Genomic DNA, 13479 nt, shown 5'->3' on the forward strand with positions numbered 1-13479 from the left:
AGCCATCCTGGCTGAGAACAGGGACTTACCCCTCTGCATGAGGTGGATGCTGTCCCTTCCCAGGAGTCCACTCTCCCTGAAGTGTGCTGTGGCCAAAGAAACTAAAGCCCTCTCAATAGTACCACCACCAGAGTCATCCGTTCACTTCTTCAATGCATCTTCCCTCCCAGGTCCATGGCCTGCAACTGGGAGCACAGAGGAAAAAACTACCTGTGCCCCCGACCTCTTGAAACCAGGCCCCAGAGCACTGTAGTCACTCATGACCCAATCCGGATTACTCCTGGCCATGTCATATGTGCCCACATGGATAAGGAGCATGGGATAGTGGTTGGAGGGCTGGATGAGCCTAGGGATCCTCTCTGAAACATCCTGGATGTGGGCCCCAGGGAAGCAGTAGACCTAATGGGCTAGGGGGTCTGGATGGCAGATGGGTCCCTTGGTGCCCCACAGGAGGGAGTCCCCCAGCACTACTATCCTGTGTCTCCTCTTGGGGTGTCTTCAGAAATGCAAAATGATGGTAATTCCAAACTCCAGGTTTAATACTTCTACATAGGCTAAAAGGGTTAGGATTTATTTTTATACAATATTGATTTTGCATCTCATGCAAAATTTGCCACTTCTATCATCACAAGGCCTATTAGCAGAAGCCTGAGGTATTGCTTCCTTACTGATCCAAAGGGAACTAGACAATTTATTAAAATCAGTGTATTGGCAACATTCAGGTTATGGTAGGAGATCTGTTATTCAATTTCAGACTATACCTTATGATACTCATTTTAGTTTGAGATCTAAGGAAATCCAGGTGATTTAGGAAAGGCTCCATAGTTCAGGTTAGGTACCTCAAGTTTTACTGCACTTTACAACTTTTCTTGTTCTGCTGCATCTTGCTGAGGCTCTGCAAGTGTGTGTGCTGATACTGAAATCTATCATGCCATTTTCTAAAGTAAAACAAACAACTCTGATAACATCATAGCTGTCAAATCTCTCCAGAGATAAGTACTGTAATAAAGGCAACCTTTTAAAATCAAATGAAAAAATAATTTTATGCATTCAATGAAGAGACATGCATGTAAAAGGAAAAATATTCTACAAAGTGCAAATTGTCAAAACATATTTCATAATAACCTTACCAGCTGCAATCCTTTTGAATCTTCTCTTTTTAAATGTCCTTTATAATAAATTGAAAAAGATCATTTTTCTCATTAACCTTTAAAGTCAGTAAAATAAGACATTTAAGTGTTTTCTGCATATTTTTTTCTTGAACATCAGGAAGAACCATCATAACTGAAAAGGAGGAAGATATTTTAGACAGGATAAAATATTTTACAATGCTTTTCCATAATTTTCTTCTGTACAAATAATTGTCTAAAGTTAAAATGCAGATATAAATTTATATTTTATCTGTAATCTTACTTGCACTATTTAGAGATAATAACTTTGTGTTTCTAAATTATTCCAGTTCCGTAAACTATTGTCTACAGTCATTTTGGAGTAAATATCACATGAAAATAACATCAAATGCCAAGGCTAAGTTCAGGGTAGAATGACTGAGCTAAGAAAGATGGAAAGGTAAGAGGATACCATTTGAGTACTCCTTAAAGGGAGATAATGTGAGTTAGGGAAACATTAAGAAAAGTCTAAGGGATGATTCTTAGAGATACAGGAGTTTCATTTAGATAATGGCAAAAGGAGTGTGAAATATTTACTGCAGGCTGATGAGGATTGAGAACACAAAAAAGTTTTGTATTTGAGGGTGTAAGAAAGGTTATTGGAAAAGAAAATACAAAACAGAAGAGAAAATCTGAGTCAATTGTAAAGAAGGTTCTGAAGTTCAAAGGGAGACTTTATACTGAATTAATGGATACATGCATAAAGAATTGGACTCTGAAGTTTAAATTGAAAACTGTGAAGTTCATTTGTTTTTTAATTCTAAGGGTACCTTATGTATTGGAACAACATAAATCTCATGTACTGGAGCAACATAAAACATCCCCATCTACAAATAATGAGATGCATTGCTTCTGTTTTCCAGACCCATAGAAATTTATGTGGAGAGATAGTTGAACTGGAAAGAGGGTCGCTACATTAATGTGGTTCTCCAACCACGCCAAATGGCCCTGCTTCTTAGGCTAAAAATAGATGTTGGATTTCTTCCAGTACAAGCCTTTTATTCTGGGATCCTGCAGACATACACGCCCATTCTCCTGCTCTGCTTTAAGTTCCTGTGAAGCACTCAGATTAATACATTTCCTGGGAGAATAGAATTGCTATTCAAGCTGCCTGCATAAACAACTGTTTGCACCTGTATTGATCTGAGTCAAAGCCCAGGACAGTCAGCCCCCTGGGTCAACCCAACCTGTTTTTAGCCTTAGGGATCTGGGACTTAGGCAGTAAAGTAGAGAATTAAGATATAAGACACAAACAAAAAAAATGCTTCAATGTAGCAGCTAAAGTATCATGTATGGTTGATATCTTTGAAGTTAAAGTAGGCAGACTCAGATACTTGAAAAATACAAAAGGGCATGTAAATCAATAAATCAATGTAAATGTAGACTCATGAGGGTGTAATCAAAGAAAATCAAAGATAGTCATGTTCTGATTGAAGGGGCTCTTCTTATCATTAGATAATATTAAACTCAACCAAAGAAAAAGTGGAGCTGAATGCAACTCAAGCAAGCATAGATGGTTGTTTCTCATAAGGGCAATAGCATATTTCAGATAATTTTCCACCCTCAGGACATCTAAGGCTATGAACAGATGTTGTATTTGTTCCCTGATAAGTTGTTCCTGTGTTTGCCCAGAACAAAAATATCCCAGGTTTGGCTCTGTCTCCTCCTCGCACAGCCAGGTGTGTGTGTGTGTGTGTGTGTGTGTGTGTGTGTGTGTGTGTGTGTATGGGGATGGGGGTGGGGCAGAGCCACTCTTGCATGTGGACATGTCTTGGCCCCCATAAAAACGTGTGCCTGCAAGCTTGGGGGAGGATTCACATGGCAGAGAGTCTCTGTTCCACAGCTGCAGCCAGGAGCAGCAGCATTAGAAATGGGGCGGGAGGAAACAGAACCTCTCTGTCACATGGATTCCCCCCCTCCCACGCCCTTGCTCCCCAAAGCTTGTGGGCTCAGGTCTTGGTAGGGGCCAGGCTGGGTCCACATGGCAGAGGGGCTCCATTCCTCAAGCTGCTTTTTACCCCTCCAAGAACTGGTGTGGGGTAAAGGGGTAGGGGGTAGGAACAGAGCCTCTCTGCTTTGAGGACCCATCTAAGCCCCGACCAACAGCTGAGCCTGCAAGATTGGTGGGGATCCATGTGGCAGAGAGGATCCATCCTGCCCCCTCTCCCCCCCCCCCCCCCCCCAGTTCCCAGCACAGCAAAAAGCTGAGTTGGACAGCACTGTGCTGCAGGTCCTGGCTGCAGCTGTCAAGAAGCTGGGAGGCAGGGGTGGGAAGGGAGCCCCCTGCCATGCTGGATCAGGTCTTGCGGGGGGGATCCAGGTCCATGTGGCAGAGGGGCTCTGCTCCCCCCACTCCCACCTGGCTGTGTAAGGAGGAGACAGAGCCTTTTCTGTTTCCTCTCTGTGACAGCTTGGGGGTAGAGCTGGGCCAATGCTTACCTGGAACAGATGAGTGCCAGCTGAGGCTAGCAAGCTGCCCAGCAAGGGGACCCTGAAATGCTGGGGGAATGTGACCTACCATAACTTGGGATGGGATATGGTACAGGCAGTCGATAAAGTGCTCTAACATAAAGCACTTTAGTCTGATACCACATCCATCCAGGGTTGACTTAGAGCAGGATCTGCCATTTTTTAAAGTGCTCTATGTGCCATAAATGTCTATTTTGTTATGGCTGTAAAATGCTTTCTATGTGCTTAACATGCTATAAATATAATATCTGTACCTAGCCCAAGTTGGTGAAATTGATATACATTTTGAAAGAGTATATATAATGCCAACAAGAGTTGAGTAACAACGAAAATACTTTGGCAAGATGAGAAGGTAAATAGAAAAAAATATAGGGGCTAACAATCCATAATCAAGAAAGATGTCAGTAATGGTGACAGATGTTTTTGTTATCGAAACTTTGTTCTATGGAGGACTGTAAAATGAAAAAGAGAAAGAAAAGAACACATCATAAAATTTGAGAGCCAAGACAAAAGCAGAAAAATTAACTTTAAATTGACACTTCAGGGTCTGAAAGACTTTTCTATTTCCTCTTAAATGAATATTATTGGAAAAAATCATGGTAGGTGGTATTATAGCTATTATATTCTCACTACTACTTTGCAGGCTGCACTGGCAATAGCAAGTCAAATATCTTTGTCATAAAGGAAAGATAATACATATTTTTTTTCTTATTGCTTCTGTTGTTCAAAGGGTCTATGAAGACACATACTGAAAAAAATTACATTTTCCTACATTGTCTCAAATTGTGCTTATACAGTCAAATGTAGTACCTCTTCACGCAAAATGAAAAGGAGAGTCACATAAAAGCAGTATAATTGTTCTCCTGAAAGAACATCTAAGCAAATTGCTAATAAACGTCAGTCTGAAGTTTTTTTTATGTATTTTATATCTTAGTAAGTGATATTTTTCTTACCCAACACGATTATGGTTACCAGCTGTAGCTTCTAGAGCTAAATTCTGTTCTCGTTTAAGACAATGTAACTCATTTAAAATCAGTGAAACTACTGTGAACTTCCAGTTATGTAACTATTCATAATTCAACCCCTTTGGCATAAGTGATCATTTCCTCAACATGGACATCAATGTTGTGCATCTACATGTTCATTAATGTGCAGTGGTTACTGAGCTCTTAATTTAGTACTTGTATAATCAAGTATAAACAAATGTGTAGTAACCAGAGTTACTGTACAGTCTTGCTGGTAAATGCCTTTTTAGTGATGCTAGTGTGCAGTAGCCAGTAGTGTATTATCACTGTCTGTGCTGTGATGTGCTACTGTGCGGTATTATTAGGCTACTGAGCAGTTAGCATCTCATGTAGATGCACCCCAAGAAGAGTAAAGCCATAGCATTGAGCAAAACCAAGAGGAATTAGATGTTCAAGTTGAACAGTGTGAGTAGCCCCATATCAATGACCATATTTAGTTATCTGTTATGCAAATTACATGAGATAGAGGGGGGAAAAGTAAAACTCTGTTAATTGTAAAACGAATTAGCTGAGTCTAGCCTGTCTCTGTCTACTACAAAATATGGTATAAGTTAAGAACAATTAAATGGATCAAACTTACTGGTGTAAGCAACATCTTACATTTATATTTTCTTTCTTGACTTTCACATCAGTTTCTCAGAAGTTGAAGAACTTAACTGTTATTGACTAATGTGATTTCTGTAAGATAAGGTCAATTCTCATTTTCCAGATGGTAAAATAAGGCACAGGATTGAAAAGTAACTTTCTCTATACCACATAAGGAGCCATTGGCAGTGAGAAATATAGAATTTAGAGTCTTGATTTTCTATCTTCAACAAGCATGACTAAAATACTTGTCATAGTATATAGGGTAAATACTTAAATGAGCAATCACATGCTGGAAAGTTGTAATTATAGATATTTTTATGTCTAGTTTTACCTAGTAAAATCACAAAAATGAGGTGTCTTTTTGATAAGTAGTACTGGTTGCATCTACATGTTCATTAGCACAGCTTAGTTACTGTGCACTTAGTTTAGTACTTGCTTAATGAAGCGCTAAGTAAATGTACAATGACTAGAGTTACTGTGCAGAAGCACTAGTGCATGGTTATTTTGTGACGTTTACTGCATATTAGCGTAATAATACTGTGCAGTAGGCTTTTAGCACATCTTTTAACCATCTTGCTACTGCATAGTGTTATTAGGCTAATGCACAGTGAGTGTCTCATGTAGATATGCCCACTGGCACAATATTTACATCCACTGCCTACTCTAGACCAGGCCTCTAAATATCAGTGTCTCCCTATGACTATCAGTTGATGTGCATGTGCACAAAGTACTAAATTTCTGAAGAGAACCAATGGCAGGCTTTTGAAATTCCCAAGACCTGTTTCCAATCCATTTTTAGGAATCCTGTTTTGGGGTCATGAATATTTTCTTTCTTTGAACAGGAATATTAGCATGGTTGCTTAGGAACCAGACAAAGAGATTCAAGAAAGATGGAAGGTGGTGGAATTGAATGAAATATCTGTGGCAACATCTGGCTCAGATGGATAACTGGAAGGGCCTTTGTGCATGTACATTAGATAAAATTATGTTTTCATCTCTGTCAAGCAGCTCTTGCATGATGAGCCTTAACTTCCTTAATTATCATTTGCCTGGAAATTACACCTTTATTTAGGAGTCCCAACAGAATTGTTATGCATTATGTTGAAGAAGCTAGAAATGAGAACATTCTTTATATGAGAGACTCTTTTGGCAATTAATTACATTTCAAACTTTACTTGCAACTTGTTTGGAGAGAAAAATCACTTCTTGATTTTTTTATCACAGCCATGTATTTTAAATTACAGTGATCTAGAAAAAGTGTAAATAATCTTTCATCATTTGCTACTCTTTTGAAATTAACAACTTTAGTAATAGCACATGTTTATGATGAATCTTTTCACTTATTTCTTAATGGGTATATATATATGGCAGCTGTGTGGCAAACTTAGACATATGGTAGCACAATAGCACAATATGAAGATACCTCCGACCTTTAGACTCTGCATATAAATAGATCTGGCAGATTTTGATTCAGTGTAGACTGGATGTAGAACAGATGTAATGTGCTCAGTTTGGGACAAAAGGAGCATCCTGTGGTGCTGTTCAGCAAGCCATATGGCCCATTCCACATTTCAGTGTTACTTACTCAACCAGAGTTCATTTTACACTACAAATATCCTGGATATTAAATTCATTTTGAAGCTTTGTTTCTTAGTTTAAAGCTGTTCAGTGAAATGCAATGCATACCTACATCTGCCACTGGGAATTGAAGACACTTACAGTATTCAATAGCAAAGTTTCCAGTTGCACAATAAGGTCTGTGCCATCTCCCCATCACAAAAAATTGCCATAGATAATGTCATTCAGACATACATGCTAATAAAGGGCCCAGTTCTCATTATGCTAACATGCCTTATACTCTGACAGTATCATGTAGGTATAATTTAATCAACACCCATGCTAGAGCTTCCTCTACATTGTCATAGTTGTTTAAAAGGATCTTAGAGCAAGATAAAGTTTGTTTACAGAGGCCAACATTTGTGTGTCCCTGATGACCAAGTTTAGGTGTTTAGTATCCTCTCTACAATAAACAGAGAGACTCTGGCACCTTTAAGGAAAGAGCCAATTTGACCAAGTGTAAGAGTCAATGTGCTTATACAAAGATTGGGGAGAGGCAGGAAAATCAGAAAGTTTAAAGATACCTGAAGCCTAAAGAAGATAATAGAAAACACTAAGCATAGATGTCTCTGAACTCCTGACACTCTCAGGATCTTCGGGGTCTGACTCTTGTGAACATTGGGCATCATCATTCATTCGTGATGCACTATGCCTAATTCTGTCTGTGAGGGAAAAGGAGAGTCCATTGCTTGCCTAAAAGGCTAAAGGTGAGAGAAGCCCTCAAGAGATGTAGATTATAGGTCTTCTTCACCCTGAGAAAATTTGAACACGTATCTCATACTTCTCAGGTAAGTACCAAAACCACCAGGCTATAGAAAGAAATAGACTACAAAGTTAGGGACAGAAGTTACACATAAGCTGGTTTAAGTCATCAGAAACTGGTTTAAACCTGTAACAGAACAGAAGTTCAGTGAACACAAACCAGTTTTAACCATTCTGCCTCCCTGACTTCCTTTACCAGTGCCTCCATCCACTGATTCAGCATTTGGCTGCTGAATATGGTGCCCTTCACTCGGGTAACACATGCCCACCAGTATGTGGACTGTGCTTGACTGCAAGGGATCAATCCATTTCCTGATGCCTTCCTTCAACTGCCTCACCAGTGCCTGCATGTCTTGTGACAGTGGCTTGCCCCAGCCAGGAACATTGATCCCCTGGAAGCTCTCCATTTGGCTCTGAAGTTCCCTCACTATGGAGATCACCTGGCTAAGGAGGACATTGAGGGAGTTGAAGCTCTTGGTGACCTCGAGGAAGGGCTTGAGGATCACCAAGATCTGGGAGATGGTACCCACTCAGCTCTGTTCAGGGGTCCTCTGATCCCGATCTCTCTGAGCAAGGCCATCTCATGGATGGCCTTCTGTTGCTCCACCAGCCTCTCAAGCATCAGGTATTCATAGACTCATAGATTCATAGATGTTAGGGTCAGAAGGGACCTCAATAGATCATCGAGTCCGACCCCCTGCATAGGCAGGAAAGAGTGCTGGGTCTAGATGACCCCAGCTAGATGTTTATCTAACCTCCTCTTGAAGACCCCCAGGGTAGGGGAGAGCACCACCTCCCTTGGGAGCTCGTTCCAGACCTTGGCCACTCTAACTGTGAAGAAGTTCTTCCTAATGTCCAGTCTAAATCTGCTCTCTGCTAGCTTCTGGCCATTATTTCCTGTAACCCCCAGGGGCGCCTTGGTGAATAAAACCTCACCAATTCCCTTCTGTGCCCCTGTGATGAACTTATAGGCAGCCACAAGGTCGCCTCTCAACCGTCTCTTACGGAGACTGAAAAGGTCCAGGTTCTCTAGTCTCTCCTCGTAGGGCTTGGTCTGCAATCCCTTAACCATACGAGTAGCCCTTCTCTGGACCCTCTCCAGGTTATCCGCATCCCTCTTGAATTGTGGCGCCCAGAATTGCATGAAGTACTCCAACTGCAGTCTGACTAACGCCCGATGGAGGGGAAGTATCACCTCCTTGGATCTATTCATCGTGCATCTGCTGATGCATGATAAAGTGCCATTAGCTTTTCTGATAGCTTCGCCACACAGCCGACTCATGTTCATCTTGGAGTCCACTAGGACTCCAAGATTCCTTTCCATTTCCTTGCCACCCAGCAGGTCATTCCCTAGGCAGTAGGTGTGCTGGAGATTTTTCCTCCCTAGGTGCAGCACTTTGCATTTCTCCTTGTTGAACTGCATTCTGTTGTTTTCTGCCCACTTGTCCAACCTGTCCAGGTCTGCTTGCAGCTGTTCCCTGCCCTCCGGCGTGTCCACATCTCCCCATAGCTTTGTGTCATCTGCAAACTTGGACAGAGTACATTTCACTCCCTCATCCAAGTCGCGGATGAAGACATAAAAGATTATCGGTCCAAGGACCGAGTCCTGTGGGACCCCACTGCCCACACCCTTCCAGGTCGAAACCAACCCATCCACCACGACTCTCTGGGTGCGACCCTCTAGCCAATTCACCACCCACCGGACTGTGTAGTCATCCAAGTCACAGCCTTTTAACTTGTTCACCAGTATGGGGTGGGATACTGTATCAAAGGCCTTCCTGAAGTCTAAGTATATGACATCCACCCTTCCTCCTTTGTCCAGGCATTTCGTAACCTGGTCATAAAAAGAGACTAGATTAGTCAGGCATGATCTGCCTGCTACGAACCCGTGCTGGTTTCCCCTCAGCATAATTTGTCCTGCCGGGCTTTCGCAAATGTGAGCCTTGATAATTTTTTCAAAGATTTTGCCAAGGATGGAGGTGAGATTGACTGGCCTATAGTTGCCCGGGTCCTCCTTCCTCCCCTTTTTGAAAATGGGGACCACATTGGCCCTTTTCCAGTCTTCTGGGACTTGGCCCATGAGCCACGAGCATTCAAATATTCCCACCAGTGGCTGTGCAATGATGTCGGCCAGTGTCTTCAGCACCCTCGGATGGAGCTCATCCGGGCCTGCCGACTTAAAGGCATCCAGTTCTTCCAAGTGACTCTGCACCATCTCAGAGTCTACTCATGGTAGTCTGGCGCCTTGCTGCTGCCTCTCTACAACCCCAATGAGAGACTTGTCATGCCCCTCTCTTAGGAACACTGAGGCAAAGAACTCGTTGAGGAGTTCAGCCTTGTCCCCCCTGTCCGTCACCAATTGCTTCTGCCCATTTAGCAGGGGTCCTATTCCTCCCTGGGCCTTCCATTTACTCCCTATATATCTAAAAAAACAATTTCTTGTTGTCCTTTAGTTGGGATGCCATCCTCAGCTCCATGGTAGCTTTGGCCTGTCTAACTGCCTCCCTACAAGTGCGAGCGGAGGAGGTATATTCATCTTTAGTGATCTCTCCCTGTTTCCACTTTTTATGTGCTCCCCTTTTGGTCCTTAGGCTGCCCTGGATTTCTCTGGTCAGCCAAGGAAGCCTCCTGGCCCCTTTCCCTCTTTTTCCTCGCATCGGGATCATCTCGCTTTGTGCCCGAAGGATCATTTCCTTAAGGTACAGCCACCCTTCTTGGGCTCCCATCCCTTCAAAACTCCTACTCTGCAGTGCGTCCTTGTCTAATCACCTGAGTTCATTGAAATCAGCTTTCCTAAAGTCTAGCACTTTCACCCTACTAGTTACCTTACCCACTCGACGTCTTATGAAAAATTCTATTATTAGGTGATCACCGTCCCTCAGATGGCTACCGATCTGTAGGTCCCCTACCATGTCATCCCCCATTGCCAATACTAGATCCAGTAAGGCATTCCCCCTAGTGGGACCGTGTACCTCCTGTGTCAGGTGGAGGTCCTGTACACAAGTTAGAAACCTGTGTGAGCGATGGGACCTTGCTTTCTGCGTCTCCCAGCAGATGTCTGGGTAGTTTAGGTCCCCCATGACTACCGCCTCTTTAGCTTTTATGGTCTCCGAGAGCTGCCTCAGGAGCCTCGAATCTATTTCTTCCCCTTGGTGTGGGGGTCTGTAGCAGACCCCTACCACCAAATCCCTTTCTCCTTGCCCCCCATGTAGCCTAATCCACATCCTTCGATTCCATCTTGATGAGGGTCGATGTATATTGCTCATTGACATAGAGCGCAACCCCTCTCCCTTTTTTCCCCACCCTGTCCTTTCTGTACAATCTATAACCCTCAATATGTACCGCCCAGTCGTGGGATGAATCCCACCAGGTTTCCATTAGCCCTACTAAGTCATAGGTGTATGTGAAGTTCCACTGAGTCTCCACATCCTGCATGATTTTGTGCTGCAGGATGTTCAGCTCTGTTTGTTTATCCTGCAGCATATTGGCTCCATTGTCAGTGACCATGAACCTGTGGGTGAGTTTGTGCTGCCCAGTGAGCCACCCCTGCACCAAGAGGTTCATGGCCCCCATTATGTCTGTTGCCGTGTGGGACTCATCCATCACCTCAGCTTGAAGGACAGCCCACCGACAGCTGACAGGTCATACCAATGCGCTGTGAGGGAGAGGTAGGTGTGATCACTACCCCAGCTGCTCCAGATGTCTGAGGTGAAGTGTAAGGCCACCTACAGAACTGCCTTGTGCAGCTCTTCCCTCAAGTACTCTCTACATGCCTCATATAGGGATGGCACCACCATCCTACTGAAGGTGGTGCATGCAGGCACCTGGTATGATGGGGCCACAAATGCCATGAGCCACCTGAACCCTAGCCACTTAACTAGGGAGAATGGCCGGCCATTGACAGCAAGCATCTCTCCAATGTTCTGGGTGATCTTGCTCACCTTTGGAAAGCTTTCTGCCCACCTTTCCCCCACTGTTCCAGGGTGGCTTGCCTCTGCTTTGGGGAGATGGGGGCTTTGGAGCAAGAGGGGGACTTTCCTTTGGGTATGCTCCCACTGGTGCCAGGCTGAGGAGGAGCAAGGCAAGGGGGTGGTGCCTGCGGTGATGCATCAGCATCCCCATGGTACTCATATGTTTTGTTTCCTTGCCTCAGCTGGTTTTGGCTCAGCAGTGCAGGGAGACAGCGTACGTGGGATCATCTGCCAGCTCAAAATGATCCCAGACCACACTACCCACTCACTTCTGGGGTGTGGGTGCATGTGTGGATGCTGCTGCACTTTCCTCCTCCTCAGCAGGCAGAGGCACAGAAAGAGGAGGAGCAGACTCACCTGAGCTGCTTGCCTCCACCTCTACATCAACCTCCTCCAAAATGTCTTCTGAGGAAGGAGACCTGGATCTAGGGGAAACTTTAGGGGTGTCAAGCCCAAACTCAACTGATTCCCCCTCCTTCCCCAGAATTTCCCTTGCTAGGGCACCGAGATCCAGATCCAGTGTCAGCTCTTCCTCTGGCGCTGGAAGGCTCAGCATGGGAAGTGAAATAGGGGTGGACTAGGCTGCCATGCTGGTGCTGCTGCTTGTTGTTGCTGTCATGGTGGTAGTGGTGGGGGTTATGGCTGGTGCTTGTGAAGGGGATGCAGTCTCAGGCAGAGGCAGTGGCAGTGGCACTGCTCTCCTCTCTTTGCTGCTTGTAGCAGCCTCATCCCTTTTAGCTGGAGGAAAGAGGCTGCATCTCAGTTTGGTGTGTGGGGGGGCGGAACTTATAGCTCTCCCTCTACCTGCTCTTCCGCCCCTCCCTGAAGGCTGGCCAGTGTGGCCATCTGCCTTTCCACCACGATTCATGGTGTGTTTCATGTCTTCCTTTTCTTCAAATATATAAATGTATTAGTATTCCTATGTAAATTAAAAAATGTAGGTGTCTGGTGCAAATAAGAAATGTTAAATGGTAAGTATATGGCTTAGCCCCTGTATAAATTCAAAAGTGTGGATTCAAGAGTATCGGTGGTACTAGGTGTGTGTTTGTGTGATGCAAATAAGAAATGTTAAACAAAACAGCAAGTATATGGCTTAGTCCCTGTATAAATTCAAAAGTGTGGGTGCAAAAGTGTAGGTAGGTGTGTGGTGCAAATAAGAAATGTATAAAAGCAAATAGAAATATGGCTTTGTCCCTATATAAATTCTATAATGTATGCTGCAAAGCTTTAAATGTATAGAAATGAAATATAAATGTATTTCCTACATAAGTTAAATTCTACAGTAATCCTATCCAATATAATTATAGAATTCAAAAGAATAAATCAATTAAGATAATAAATAAAAGAGCCTCGAAGAAAAAGGTATTCTGAATCTGAAATCCCTCTTGCTAGCAAGTAGGGAATCCTTTAGAAGATCAGTGCTGCTAGCTGTAGTTGTCTGACACCGAGGTGCTGGAATACACAGCTCAGTAACTGACACCAAGGCAGAAAGCAGGGCAGTTCAAACAATGCTGCCTTTTATGCAGCTTTTCCATCCCTCCCCCAGAGCACTGGGATTGGAAGGGACCTCAGGGAAGGATGACAATCACTGGCCAGCTACACAGTCAATAATGAGAACACTCCTTTCCCCGGCTTCCCCCTCCCTCTCCTTACTTTAGTTTCTGTTTCCCTGCAAGCAAGCCCAGCTTGAGCTTCGAAACTTGAAACATTTAGAAAATTTTGAAACTTTTTGAATTGCCTCGTTTCATTTTGAGGCTATTTCAAAGCTCTGTTTCATTTTGATTTTGCTGTTTCAAGCTTGAAATGAGTTAAAATAGTGTTGAAACAAAACTGGCAGTGAAATTTCACAGAGCCCTAGTGCCCTGCCCCTGCCCATTC

The sequence above is a fragment of the Alligator mississippiensis genome, chromosome 3 (assembly GCF_030867095.1).
Source record: "Alligator mississippiensis isolate rAllMis1 chromosome 3, rAllMis1, whole genome shotgun sequence".
In the NCBI taxonomy this organism is placed as follows: Eukaryota; Metazoa; Chordata; order Crocodylia; family Alligatoridae; genus Alligator; species Alligator mississippiensis.